Here is a 15,321-nt window from a genome sequence, read left to right on the forward strand (position 1 = left end):
GTGGCTGCTGTCATTAACTGAGGACCTCCTATATTTTGGAATTTTTAAAACATTTTCAGAATATTTTCGTCCATCCATGCACCCAGATGACTTTAGGTCACAGGCGTCAAACTCAAGGCCCAGGGGCCAGATTCCACCCGCGACATCATTTTATGTGGCCCGTGAGCCCAAATCATGTGTGTTGACTTGTTTTGACATCACATCGATCGAACATTTATATGGGTTCACGGTCGTAACGGCCATCTGAGGGACACTGTAAATATGATGTGGCCCGTGGCAAAAATGAGTTTGACACTCCTGCTTTAGGTGAATGACAGGATTATTTTTGTCATGTCCTTATTTTTCCGAATTATATTTTTTCCTAATATATATTTCACAACTATTGTGCAATTTTCATTCAATATTACTTGTCTTGATTGTTTTCATAATGTACATACATTACATAAAGACAAAATCATCAAATAAAAGTAAGTACAGCCGTAACTGACTTTTTGTTCCAAGTGATCACGCATTCGAAATGTCATACCTCAGTCAAATTGAAACAGACCACTTTAAAGCATTTTGTGTTGCTGGATGCTCTTTTCTCATTCTTTATGACAGTGTACGACAGGTCTACTACATTTGCTCAGCGCCTTTGGTTAAAGATGAGGTCAAGTGAAAAAATTATTTCTAATAATATGTTCAATGCAACCCAACTAGGCATTCTGATGAATTTTGCATTTGAGAAATGTGAATTCAGCAGCAAAATCCACCCGTTATTATTATCATCTCAAGGGGAAGCCATTTTGCCACTTGCTGTCAACTGAAAATACATCACAGTTGCTCAAGTAACGACCAATCATCGCTCAGCTTAAAAGTTGGTTGCAATTTGGCAACAACAGGAAAATGCAGGTTGCAGGGTAACAACAGTAGAGAAGCAATGGCTTGAAGTGAATGTCTTATAGTAAGACAGGGTTTGGGTTAGGTAGCCATCTGTGCCTAAGACTCAGACACAAATAAACCTCACTAGAAATATTTGCACTGAAGATAGGTCTTGTGGAGCTTTTGTGCTAAATAAAGTAAATATACTGTATAGGTGTGATTAAATTCCCCAAATACAGCAAGTGCAAATAGGCCTGATTATATGACAACTTCTAAACGAAGACTTTTTACTGAACATTTGGGGCACGCGAAAAACAGTAAAGCCATTGTCATTAAATTGCAAATTCTACTGGGTTTGTCCATTATAGAAAAAATAAGCAGTTGATGGTACTTGAAATGTTATTTTGAAATGGATAATGATGATATAACAGTGCATTGATAAATGTTACAAGAATGGGTACAGAACGCAAAGTCATTCTGTACGCATTTCCAAATCTAAATGAAACAAATTGACATTGATGAGAGAACTGCATGGAGAGACATTTTCCACTGCACTCCACTGCATTTATGATCACTTTATACCGGCGATAACAAACAGTAGTGAAGTTTCAGTCATGGCTAAAGCTCTTCAAAAGGTAAGTATTGGTAGGTGACCATGAACTGAACTAAAATAAATGAATGAATCTTGTTTGTTTCAAAACTACTATTTACTGATGTATTTATTTTTTTTGCACTCCACCGTTACACTCAAGTGTGTGCACTATGCATTATCAGTGGCCGGACCTTAGAGTAGCTGTTTCCTAGCAACACGTTTTCTAAGAAAACCTCTTAATCACTCAATGTTTCATACATAACCCTCAAACGTTAGATGTGCGCACATGGCAGGGCGATGATCCAAGATGATTGGTCTTTGTTTTGGCTTTGGAGTTCTTGCATTCACAGTGTCATTGCCTCATTGGCAACCTGGCTTCAGAACTCGGAAAAAAGAATAATCATTTCCATGCAGCCGACATTTAAAGCAGCCCATTAGAAATTTTCCATTAAAGTCTGATGTACTAATCTTGTCCCGCCGTCCGTTTTACGCCGGACATCGGTGCCCTTGAATGGCGCGAGGCGGCGTCGGCATTTTATTTTCGGCTCGTAACTCGTTTTTGTTTTATCTCGGGGTGGTGCTAATTAATTTCATTGTCGGCAAGCTCAAGTGATTTTACTATGCGTGTTTTGAAGCTGCAAATATTAACAATGGGGTGGTCGATTAAGTTAAAAATAGTCTGTTTTTCACTTGCGGTTTCATCTATACTAAGCTAACAAGAGTTAGCATAACCATACGTGAGTGGAGCCACAGAGAGGCGGTTTTTCTTTTATTCTTATTTTCATCAGTAGATATTGTCAGTATATAAAGGTAAATATCGGGCTGACAGAAAAAATATCATTTTGGACATTTTTACCTTTAGTTATTGACTAAGAAGAATTACAAAAAGCATTTCAGCGATTTTCAGGTGTTTCATGCGTAGAGGCGGACAAAGAGGAACGCTGAAAAATGTGGTTCAGATCTGGTTGAAGTGAATTACTTTTCCTTTCTTCACTGTTCCAGACGAAGCATTGGGCTCAAGCGAGGCAGTGGCCCACCAGATCCTGCACCTAACTGCAGAGGAACAATAGCAGCTGTCATTCTAGTAACGAAATCTCCCACAATTGCTCCAGGAGTTTAAGCTACTGTATGAAGATTTGTCTCCCTATCACCATCATCAACTAAATCCTTGCTGGAATTCAAACCTCTCATATCCGAGCTGTATTGCGTTAACTGGGCCGCCTTTATTAAAAGGTCACAATTAAGAGGCCCCCGGCATGAGCACAGTGTCACTGAGTAGCTTCAACAAGAGGCTTTATGAACAATACGAAGTGTGACATTTTGCTCGGTTTTTATGCGGGCTGATGAGGTGCTCGGTATGACGTGAAACATGGGAATGTGGCATTTAGGGGCGAATCTCTTGCAGGAACACACGAGTCATGTTGCAATTCAGGGTTAAAAAAAAATAGATATGATGCCCCTTTAGTTGAGTCCCAAAGCTCCGATCTGATTAAAATTTGCGATGAATTCATCCAGGTGTCTATACTGTAATCAGGCATTTACCATTTACGTTACCATCGATTAACACGCACGGCGGTCCATCCATTCTTCCACCATTGGAACCTTCTATCGGCCTTATCGATCACCGCCGCTCCCCCGCTGATTCCACCCAACTCGTCCGATTGATTCTGTCACGGCCGTTTTGGTGAGACAGCATAGAGTCGACGCACCGCGCTAATTAAGCTGTGCGCCACCACTTAGGCGGCTCCACAAAACTGCTTGTTCAGAGGATAGTCCTCACCTTCATTTTGTCCGATTTTGAATAAAAGTTCACATTCCAAGTGGGAAATCTCTAATGAATTTTATACATTTTGTGAGACTTTCCACAAATTTACAGACCGTGTTGTGTTGACCGTCTGTGAATGTAATATTTTAAGTTTTATTGCATCTCAACTCTACTTACAGTACACATAGACGGATGGACGATGGATTGACATTTCATGTCCAGGACCCGGAATCCTTTCCAAGTCTACAGAGACTCTTGGTCTGCACTTATTATTGAACTGTGTTTCTACTTGCATGCTTTTCTCTTGAACTGTCAACAACTACAGTACAGTGGTCTGGTCTACTGGTTTGGATTCTACTCTTACCTGTGACAAATTTTAATTGCTGTAATACGTTTTTGTGATGAAAAGTGTCCATTGTGTAGAATTGTATTTTACTCAGTTAAGATATTTGTGTAATTGTCACTATATCGCAAATATTTTATTTTTTATCCATACAATGCTGCTCTATAGTATGTCCAGGACTGTATGTTCTTATGTTTGGATATCTATTTATTAATTTACAGGTCGGCACATTTATTATTTATGTACAGTACGCTCATTCTTCTCAGTCTCTTGTGGACATAGATACTTCTGAGTGTTTGTTATCGTTATTCCAGTGTGCTGCCTGCTACTGTCCATTTAGGCTTATTCTATTCCATTCGATTAATCCAGCAAAGATTAGCTATGCCTCCTTAAAAGGAGAAAAGGGCTACTTTAATATCTTGGCCCAAGTGAGCACAATCGGGCCACGCAGACATTCCCCGTGTACTGCTCTGCGCCTGAGAATGTAATTATCGCTCTGGAAAAGATGACAAAAATGAGCCTTGTGTCAGCCCGTGTGTGTTCATACATTTTCGGGTGAGGGGAGTGCACATCCCAACTTGCACTGCCACCATTTTGAGAGGAAACGCTCATGCGCGAGTTAACTTTTCAACAGATTCGGATGGGCGCCAAATTACACACGAGGCGCTCTCCAGAAGGCCAGAGGTAATCATTGTTTGTACCTGAGCGAGGGTACGAGCAGATGTTGCTAATTGGTTGTTTGGGAAAGGCACTTGTATGGAAGTATATCTGTGCCATTTAATTTTGAATTTGAATTTCTGCATTTGTCTCAATAAAAGTTGGAGAAAACGACACCAGGCCACAAACCCGCAGACACATGTAAGTGTGTAACATGGAAAGATATCCAAACTGCGCTCGGCATCTAACCACTGGATACATGGCCAAATGAAATAGGGCCACAATCACTTTAGGCCGACTTGTGAGAAAACAAATGAATTATTGATGCGCAATGAATATTGCATATCATGCTACAAAAATTGTTGCCGTCTCTCTTGCCATCATAAGGCGGCGGATTTGATTTACACAGCTGCTTTTCCACTGGGCCGATGGAGCGGAATTGTAATCACCTCACAACACATGAAAAGAAAGAATCGCGGCTGTTATTACCGTGTCATTTTCTCCCCTGACGTGCGACACAAACATACTTATCATTCTTGGCTCTCTCTTTATATTAACATGAAGTCAGAGAGTACTAGATTGCATTAAAAAAAAAAAAAAATGCTCAACCCGTACTCAGAACAATGGGAAATAACCAAGGAAGTCAGTGAAAAGACTGCAAAGCTACAATGGGGAAAAAAAGAAAAAAAGACAACAAGAATAAGTTCATTTTGCTCCAAGGACATAGTACTATTGTCACGGAAAAAGAAATAAATACAGAATTTTACAAGTTGTCATCTTATGAGGAAATAACGTGGTAGTCTTAGAGAATACATTTGGCAATTTAGGAGGGGAAAAGATATTTCTTGGAGAAAATATCCAGAATCTTTGGGATAAAAGTCAACATTTTCTGAGGCTCAACGCATACTTTCCCAATTAATAGTTAGTGGAATAGTTTTGTGAGGAAAAAGTGGTCATCTTAGGAGAAAAATGTCAGAATCCTGTGAGGAAAAACAGGAACTTTTGGGGGGGTGGAAATGGTGGAAAGGGGTACGTAAGTGAAAGTAAATGAAAAATAAGACAGCAGAAAGAAGCACAAGTAAATTAAAACCAAATAAAAAGTAACATATAGGCAGAGTATAAGAGGTAAAATTGTTCTGTTGTTGAACAGAGCAGCCATCTTGAGCAGTTTGACAAGAATTGACAAAATGACCGCAGCTCAGGTGAGAAAGTGGATGAAACTGTCATGAAAGGCACAAATTACTCATCATCACTTTACAGCAATTTTGTGGGCTTTCTTGCATCTTTTTATGAGAATGTTAGCTAGTTTAAGCCGTCGGAGGGGTTGAGTGTTGAAATGATGACGAGTGTGTCTCATGAGAGCATAGGCAAGCGGAATGGAGGTGTATGTACTGCATGTGTGTGTGCGAGTGTGTGTGTGCGTGCGTGCGTGTTTTAACACCGGTTCAATTTGCTGCCCTCAGCACTGCTGAAAAGATGTTCGGATGCCAATGAACATTGGGAAATACCAGCAGCACTGCTTAATAAATAGATGGTCACGTCGCGGGCTGATTAAAGACTTCATTAAAAAGCACACAAGCTTGTCTGTCGGGCTTAAGTAGTTCCCACACCGAAGTCTTGCGTTGTTGGCGGAAATGTGAGTGTATGGGGTCGCATTTTGCCTACCGATGGGCTAAACCAAATATTTGGCTCATGAGAGACCACCACAATGTTTTGAAAATTCAGCCCCTAAGTCCTTTTCACTTAACATGAAAATGACTTGGTATGAATATCATGAGGGGGAAAAAAAAAAAAGGTTTCAGGATGTCATGAATGAAAAGACACAGCAAGTCTGCCATTTTTTTGCAATTTTAAGGTCATTTTAGACATTTTCCTTTGTTGAAAATCCCCTCACACTGCCGTCTGTTTTAATGAGCTCGACTTGCAGATGGATGACTGCGCACTCTGAATGGTTACTGACAAGAAGCCTGAACCACCACAGAAACCGACATTTGCGCTGAGTGATGGGACCGAATATCAGGCGCATCAGATTGCAAGGAGTTTCCGCACGGGATAGCAGGAGGTGGTGGCAAAGACCCCGGAAAAAAAAAAAAACACTGTCGTGCTCACGTGGTTCAGACGGGGAAGACCGATTGCATTAGTCACGTATCGATCTTGTACCTCCCGTCAAGCAGCCGCAGCGTAATCCTTTAGGCAGCCCGTTGCCCCAAAAAAGCAGGTAGCGATGACAAGGGAACTACTTGTGAGCTTTGACATGGAGAAAGGACAGTAATTTGTCTGACACACTGTGTAAAGAGCACACGGCGGAGATTAAACCCTCCATCAAAGCCGAGCTATGATACAAGCTAGAATAAGGCTGCCTGTACATAAGCAGACGGCTCACTCAAGTCTGTTTGTTTTGATGGTTCTCAAACTGTGCGTTTGTTTCATTGAACATTATAAGCTGCTTGCAATGTTTATAAAAACATGAACCTTAGGACCACTAAAGATTTTTGTCTTATTATTTGTGCAAACAAGCCTGTTCGGTTTGTGGAATAGTGAAATCGCCTTCGTTTGATGGATATAAAAAAGAATAACTTTCAGTATTTTCAAAAACACTGTCGGTCATTTAAAACAAAAAGGTCTTTGATGTTTTTTAAGTCAAGTGGAAAAAGACTGCTTTAATGTTGACAAAAACAGGAATGGTGAAAGGTCATGATGAAACAAAGTGGGCTAGGATCGTTGTTAACTATCGTATTTGAGGTCCACAAATGGATGATGAAAAAACACAGCAATGTGTCTTCGATGCACACAACATGTACGTTAGGCTAACCAAAAACTGGGTCTTTGATGTCCACGAGAACATGAGCATGCCATTTGTTTAGGACTGGTTTGGAAAATGGACGGATGAATGGATAAATTGTCTGCTGTTTACAAAAAAGGTGCATTCGTTTTACTGAAAACTCTAAATTTTCTTTCATGTTCACGCACATAATCAGTCCAAGCCTGGCCTCTCACTTGAAGTCCGCTGGGAAAAGCTCCACCTTCCAGTGTGAGCTGTGATGGGAAATGTGACGGAGGAACGGATTCTAAAACGACTTGTCTGGATCACTTTGCCTGAGAATGGGACTTATTCCCCCTCAAGTAGGCACATGATTCATTTAAATGAAAAAAAAAAAAAAAACAGCAGTGTGTGATTACAGAGACAGATGAAGAGATGAAAGCCTGAACTCCCTATAAGTGGCCTGATGCATAATTCATCGCTGATCAAATTTGACGTGTTCTTATCTGTGTCTGTTTGGAGTTTTGCTGTGGCACAGTGTGCCATCCCCCCCGAAACTGCATTTTCTCTCGCCGCGGCCTGATTTCCATTCATGTAGCTGGGGACATATTAGCATATGTCGTCCTAGCGGAGCGACCAGTGCGGCGCTCGTTGCGTGGGATTAAAGAGGAGAGGCTACTGATGAGGAACACATTTTAAGGAGGACTTCGACATGAGAGATTTAAAAGCGTAAACCGGCCATGTATCTCAAGATACAGTAACAACACAAAAGCTATGTTATCAATATTATTTTATCGTAATGGCTTGCAATACTATAATGCACATCATCTTATCGGCAAGCTTTGCAGGAGCCTGAACGATCCCGATCATCGGAATCAGGTGTGTTGGGGGAGGGAAACATCTAAAAGATGCAGGATACCGGCCCTCGAGGACAGGAGTTTTGACACCTGCGCTTTAAGGATATTCAATATTTTTAATTTGTACAGTCATTGGATGTCTGCAGAACAGTTTTAGTTTTGGACCCTCCTGCGATGGGTAGCCATTGCGAATGCTTGGACTTTTACACTAACATACGGTATAGGTTACTAGTGAAAGATCTGAAGTCACTAAGTCAAAATGGCAGCAACATTGCGGCCTTCATTGTCTGAGTATTGTCCCTCCATTTTGTGATGCTGCGTTTCCTATCATAAGTGTATTCAACAACCGCATTCAAAACATTATACAAGAATCAAGTTCGTGAGGCATTAGTGTCAAAGCATTGCCTTCAAGGCCGCTCCATTGTCAAGAAATGTTTTTTTCACTGCACCTGGGTACAATATAAGTGAAAAGTAGCGTGTCACGCTGAACAACGAGTTCACAGCTATCGTTGGCTTTCTCCCGCCCTGGTTCAGCTTCTTGAGATTGTTTGAAAGCGTAGCGCGCTGCTCTAGCATGGTTTCACCCTGAGGCTAACTTCATGCTACCATTTTCCCTTTATGTGGATTTTTTGTGTGTGGTCTAGGCTAAAAATTCATACCACAAGAATTTTTCACATAATGTACATTTCATCGCATAAACGTCACTGTCCCTTGTACTTTAAGTGCTTGTTGACTTGATTTTGTACCTTTTTTTTTTTTTTCAATTTGAAACAACAGGTCATTGCTTACGATAAAAAATATCGGCCCTAAAGCAGAAATTGTGATAATGGGATACTGCGCGGAGTTCTGACAAAAAGGCCTTGAGAGCAAGTCCAGAAATCCGGGGAGAAATCTACTAAATGGTCCTTGAGTGTTGAATTCAAGTCTAACCTTCATATTATCATACATTATACAAATGTATTCATACTTTGTGTGTGTGTGTGTGTGTGAATTATTAACGTTTGCAGTAATGCCAGTACCTCAAAATACAGTGAAAGCTTCATCAATATTCACATTTTATATATTGGCAGATTTTTAAGTTTGTGATACAGTATTCCGTACGATTGTGTAAGTCATACATATACTTGCGGACATTCAGCTTGGCCCACTCAGGTGAGCATATCCATGACTCGTGCTAACCTGTCATCGCTCTTCCTCGCCATCTCCATGATTAATTCAGCGTGCCAAACCTCCATCCCGACCGGATCCGCTGAGCACATCCATTACGGACCTGTGAGTGGGATGCAAACCTTGGGTCAGACAGGACCATCACACGTTCATATTCGCAGTTTCAGCTTTTATTCTTGAGTTTACTGTGCGGTTGGCACATGACTTTCAACTGTGTACTTTTTGGAATATTTATTGATCATGTGAATTTGAACCAAAAGCGAAACATGTCATGTCTTTATTGTCAGGCCCCAACCTTGAAATTACTGAGGTTGTCGTGCAAATAAAAACGTGGACGTATGTTTGCTTTTGCTTGTCAGGGTGTTTTTTTTTTTTGTTTTTTTGGGGGGGTGTTGGGGTAGTTGGTGGTGAGAGGTTTAGTGACCGCTACTTTTAATGCAGTGACAGCAGCAGCGAGATAATGAGTCCTGAAGACTGCTGATTCCTCTTTATGTCGCCCTCACAGGAAATCACCAAAACTCCAGCTGCTCATTATCCGTGTGGCTGCGTACGAAAACCTCTCCACGCTGACTTCAAGGTGAGCCGCACACGCATTCCAGACCACGCTCCAACATCCCACCTTACCCGCCCACCCGGCATCCCTCAGCTTACCGCATGCCCCTGCAGGGCCGTTGTCCGAAACTTGCAAAGTGCAAGAGAGGACGCCGTAATGCATGGGGGCTAATTAAAAGTGCCGCGGCGTGGGTGGCAAGGCTGTTGTGAACGGATAGTCAAGATGGGCCATAATGACTCTTTTGGGTATTGACCCTCCTTTTCCATGCAGCACCTTCATTTGCTCATACGTTCATCCGCCTCCTCCACACCGTCTCCATCTTGATCATATGTCACTGCTGTGTTGCTCCTCCAGCAGCTAATTGCACTTCTTGCTCTCTGGTGTGATTGAATGTCCATTTCCAAGGGAAAGGGGGGGATGGATAGGGAGGAGGAGGTCCCACTTGTCAGCAATCTATGGTGCAAGTTGCAGTGTGTCAGAACGAAAACATGACAAAATGTACTTTTTAATTGTTCATTTTAATTTCATTGTAATTGTTAATTGTGAGCCCAGGACTCCTATGAAGGAGAGTTGGGGGAGGGATGCTATGCTACGGACCACTGCAATGAAAATAACAAATTTATCTGAAACATTCTAATTTTGCCAGAATGTGATTTCACAATATGGCAAATTTACATAATCCCGCCATCATACAAAATTTGTCCACCCATAACTTGGGATGGGCGAAGAGCCGCCAAACGGAAACACTAATCAGACTCGTAGCTTTATAATACATTTCTGTGCATCAACCAACACAATGCATTGTTGTTTGAAGCACAGATTAGCATTCGCATTTGTGTTTTGTTCACAGCATGCGCCAAATACACACGAGACAACAAGGTCACACGACACATTTCTATGAATTTTACGTATATGATTCTATATGTGAAAACTACAATAGCTGTGCACTAATTTGCTTCCGTGAAGTGGCACAAAGAAGCCGGGGACGGCGGTAATTAAAGAGCACATCAGCTACGCCTCTCTCATTATCATGCGAACAGAGAGCCGAAAAAATACCAGTTTGAAATATTAATTTTCCGCTTGATTAGATTGGAAGACTGACGGGAGGAACTTAAAGTGCAATTAGCCATCAATAAGGCCAGATTCTAACTGTGGGGGATTGCATTTTCACGTCACTGAAGGACGTTCGGTGAATGACGTCATTTCACCGCTGTCGTACTTTGTTGTCTCATTTGTGTGATGCTGCATTGCATTACGTGACTGACGCATTGTGCTGTGCGACATGTCTGCAACACGTGCCGCGCACACGTCACATATTGTTGCTGCGTATAGGACGCCGCGCGCACTCCCTCGTTTCCCCCGGCTTTATATGTTGCCACGGAGGAGAGGAGCCGCCTTCCAGATCGTTTTCGCAATACAATTAAATGCATCGTCAAGTCATCTAGGTCCCTTTGTTGTAGCAGGCACGATACCCATTGTTGTCGCTGTCTTTTTGACCGTTGCTTGGTAGTAAATACGGAATTGGCCATAAAAGGCAGAGGAAAATCCGCCTCATCGGTATCAACTGTAGCGACGCCCGCCGACTTGGAGTGAAAGTGCAACACATTTTCAAAACAACGCGTGTGGGCGTATAAAGGGATATAAAGGCTAAAACCGCGCTCAGCATTGCCGCAGTGGCGTGCTGGCGGACGTCGCCCGCGGGAGTATAAGGAAGCCTTTAAGGTTTAAACTATTTATATCGGCAATTATAACCAATTTTTCGTTATTGGCATCAGGGATTAGTCCCTCACACTAATGAATCGTGAGGGTTCACTGGACAAGAAACTTGACAATACCAGCGCATTGTCTTTAGTGCTTTGAGACAAACTTTCACTGACCCACATGGTGACATGACAGAGAGCTTCTGCTACAACGCTAACACGCCTTGGAATGCAAGGCGAGTACCTCTAGCTTGTAATTAAAACGTCTCATCGGGGAACCGTGGGCCTAATGAGCCTCTTGCATTTCAGCCGCACTGGAGCACAACTGCGGGGCTTGTGTAACCGTTCCCCTTGCTATGTAGACGGTTTTAGTTTGCCTGCAAATAATCAGGTCGCTTGTCATACGTTTATACAACCCGATCAATGAGTTAATCAATCCAAGGCTGGAGGAGTTTAGCCCTTTTTTTCATTATAACAACAGTTTATTACGTAATTTTGTCAAAACGCTGTACATCCAGTAGTCCATGTATTTGGTCTGACTTTTTAAACAAAAATAACATGTAGTGGATTTCTTACAATGGTAACAACTTGGTGAGTTCTCCGAATTGTGATCAAAATGCAATGCATTATTTGTACAACCATGTAAATTTTACATACATATAATACAAACAAGGTACTTTACATGTAGAGAACATTCCTCACACTTTTCTGTTTTTTTTTTTTTTTTGATAATGTTAATTTCTCAGGAACAGCAATCATGTTCCTGGATCCGATTGACTCATGGTTTGTTCAAGCATCCAAAACTGAAAAGAAAAATGGAGGAAGGGATTTTTTTAATCAGATTATTAACTCAACAAATATATTAAATGAACCTTGACAATCTGAATGGTGTATATTGATTACTCTAAGCAGGGGATGGATCGATTTGAGGGTTGGTTAAATTGTGCATTTTAGCGAGACATTTTGGCTGATTGTTTGCTTCCAAATGTGTGGGAATACTTTGGTGGAAGAGCCTTTTGTACTCCCAATGCACAGAGCAAGGCCAATAATGGCACAATTACAGGGGTTTAGTACAACATCAAAAACCTCGGCCGTCACAAATGTGCAAGCTGCAAAGTAGAGAAAAACACAAAATATTCTTGACTTTTCACTTTCTCTAAAGGTCAAGCGGTGCATTAACGCAAAGATGAAGTCAATGGTTAATACCGGAAAAGAACTTTTCAATTACTGTGTTTTACTGACGCCTGAATAATGGCCTCCTAGTGCTATAATCAAATGTGAAGCTGTTTGATGGGTTTGAGCAATTCATTAGCAATGACTAATAACATCACAGGCTTTAAGATTAAAATAAGATTTAAATACGTACACTTAAGCACCCACACCGGCAAGAACCACTTATTCCTCGGCCTTTTACTCATGAAGAACAAGGAACAAGGACACCCTTTGCTAGGAAGCAACCAGCCAAGCGATGGTGCTCTGGTAAGACCTACGCTTGACATTCGCCTGCTTCACTGAATTTAATGGACAGCTGTTGTGTCACAGATAGTCTCAATGTTTGAACATTATGGAGTTGTATTCAAAGAAATTGATTTAAAAGTGGTAGTATGTCACGTGTTAGCCACTTGTTTCTACTGCTCCCTAGTGGCCAACAAATCAATTAGGACTGCACTGTCGTAATGAAGAGGTGAAGCAGTGGCGTTGTACTGCCACAATAACCTATTGTAGAATTAACGCGTCAATGACTAACTGTCAATCTTGCATCACTTATACATTTACCGTAACTGGCTAAACTAAGTCTCACCTGTCAGGGGAAGCGTCCTCTAAATTCACCCCATTATCCTATCAGATTAAAAGCTCATTCGTAGTCTTATCATGTAAGAACTCATCTTCCTCCACCCCACACTCCCCCGGTGGGAGTCAATTATTAACAAGAATATTCCTTATAAACCAAATTAGCCTCTCAGCGCTCTCTCTTACGCCGACGCTAGGTAGCCCTACAAGCATGGTTGCGTTGGAGGCAAAGGTGATGCCGGCGATCGGTCTGGCGATCAAGCAAGACGCCTCTGCGAAAACGCTCCCTGATGAATGGGATGCGTGTTAGATACCAACAATAAAGAGGAGGTACTACAACCTTCACCGAAGAGGATTTGCAGTGGACGGTCTCGGGGGAGCGCAGGAAAAAGCATCGATCTAAACAAAATGCTTGTTAAGCTCAAGCCTTAGCGAGGCATTGTCTCAAATAGACAGGAAAGATGAGGCACTCTTGGGGTTATACTCGAAGGCCTCGGACGCAACCCATGTTATGCACCAGGGGTCCTCCTTTGCGACAAAATTCCGGTCCTACGATATTACGTTAAAATAAAACAAATTCAAGTCATAATGACTGTAAATATTTGTATGAAAACACTTCGTGGCCCAAAAATAATCATTTGAATAATAATAATAATATTGCATATTATTCGTAGTCCCAAAAACCGTTGTGTCAGGACTGTCGTAAACCAAGAATTTCAAGTTTGTTTTTTATTGGGATTTTTGGGGTTTGCATTTCTTTTGTGAACTAGTTTTGATTTTGATTTTGATTTCGAGAGTGAGTTAAATAGTTAGTTAGCTTGGTTGTTAGCTGTTGGCTCTCTAGTTAGTTAGTTAGCTATCTTCTTAATCTGTTAGTGACTTAAGTTAGACAGTTATTTGCTTTTAGCTACTTAGCTAGTAATTGTCTCATCGGTTGTGGAGTTAGTTACCAGGATTACACAATTAACAACACACTATTAACAAAAAAAAAACAAATGATATTTTTATCATAGCTAGGTAGCTTGTTAGTTATGTAGCTACCATTGTCTCATGTATATAGTTAGCAGGATTACACACAAAAAATAAGAACAAAGGTTCTGTTTTATTTTGTGAATGAGTTGAATAGTTAGCTGTGTAGCAAGCAAGTAGCTCCTTAGTTATTCAGTCACTTAGTTACCGGTAGTTAGTCCCGCTAGTCCCGCTAGTAACAAATAATATTGCTCTCCTTTTGGAATGTTGACCCCGAGAGACAAGCATTTATTACAGGCAGTGTGAACTCTATGGACCTTTTAGAGAGAGGAAAAAACAAACAAATGAGTATAAAAGGTGGGACAAATTGCTGTTGGTGGGTTTGCAGGGGGAAATTGCTCTGTCCAAAATGCATTACTGCATCATCTTAGCCAAAGCCGCATGATGAATATCTTTCCAATACGGGCAAGGACTTCTATTAGCGAGCTGTTGAGATAACGTAGTAGTAAAGGCAAGTAAAAGCGGAGCCTTCCAGCTGTTCCCCTCTGATGTTCTTCACTGGGCCTCTATTAGTAAATTACATGTTATCTCCTCGCCTTGGATCAATGAATCATCCCAACTAATTATTTCCAATGGTGTGTATGTGTCAATGTGGCCGACATTTGTGTGGTTTGCAATCAAAAGTGATGACAACACGTTCGTCTCGCCGCCGCTTTTTTTTTTTTTTTTTACCTTGGTTCTCCAGCTCCTTGAAATGTTTTAACGGCTTCATAAAAACAGTGAATAAAAGACCATTTTGTGTTTTTTATGCGCTTTTTCACCTACACAAAGTGCCGCAGCGACGCATTGAGCGCCATGTTTACCGCGTCGCCAAATTAATTAAAAGGAGATGGCCCGATAGACCGATTACGTCTTGGGCTGATGAATGTGACAAAAATGATGGAAGATTACGAGATGGGGGAGGTGAGATGATCATACAAATATAATTCATGCACATCTGCTAAACTACACTGCAAAAAAAAAAAAAACATGGATTATTCATGACCTTTAAACTTGTATTGGATCAATCGTCAGTCAAATGTCAGTCAGTAGAACGATGAAAACAGACACGAGTTGGTTTGACATTTTACCTCCACTATTGGAGCCATCTTAAATCTGATCTAATTAAGAAAAAGAAAATGAAATGAATTCTTGCCCTGGTAAGATTAGTCATCTCTAAAGGTTGGAGAAATAGCTGTACAAAATTCTGACTGCTGAAAAGGAGCATGTACTGATTTGACTACCAGGCTAGTTCAAGTCAGTTGT

General features: G+C 41.2%; 1 protein-coding gene across 14 annotated transcripts in view; it reads right to left on the minus strand.

Annotated features, from left to right (window-relative positions):
* LOC147128220 (MAM domain-containing glycosylphosphatidylinositol anchor protein 2) overlaps positions 1-15,321 on the minus strand; it is a 178,373-nt gene that overhangs the window by 148,377 nt on the left and 14,675 nt on the right. For 11 of the 14 annotated variants that reach the window (XR_015083825.1, XR_015083824.1, XR_015083826.1 and 8 more), the window contains 2 exons: positions 9,830-10,009; positions 9,016-9,106 (listed from right to left, as the gene is read on the minus strand). The gene's annotated coding sequence lies outside the window, so the exon portion shown is untranslated. Of the gene's footprint in view, positions 1-9,015; positions 9,107-9,654; positions 9,809-9,829; positions 10,010-15,321 lie in introns of those variants that run through there. The other 3 variants (XR_015083823.1, XR_015083828.1, XR_015083827.1) reach the window with 3 other exon arrangements.

This window comes from Filicampus tigris, chromosome 20 (genome assembly GCF_054856515.1).
Source record: "Filicampus tigris isolate MCC_2025a chromosome 20, RoL_Ftig_1.0, whole genome shotgun sequence".
NCBI classification, from domain to species: Eukaryota; Metazoa; Chordata; class Actinopteri; order Syngnathiformes; family Syngnathidae; genus Filicampus; species Filicampus tigris.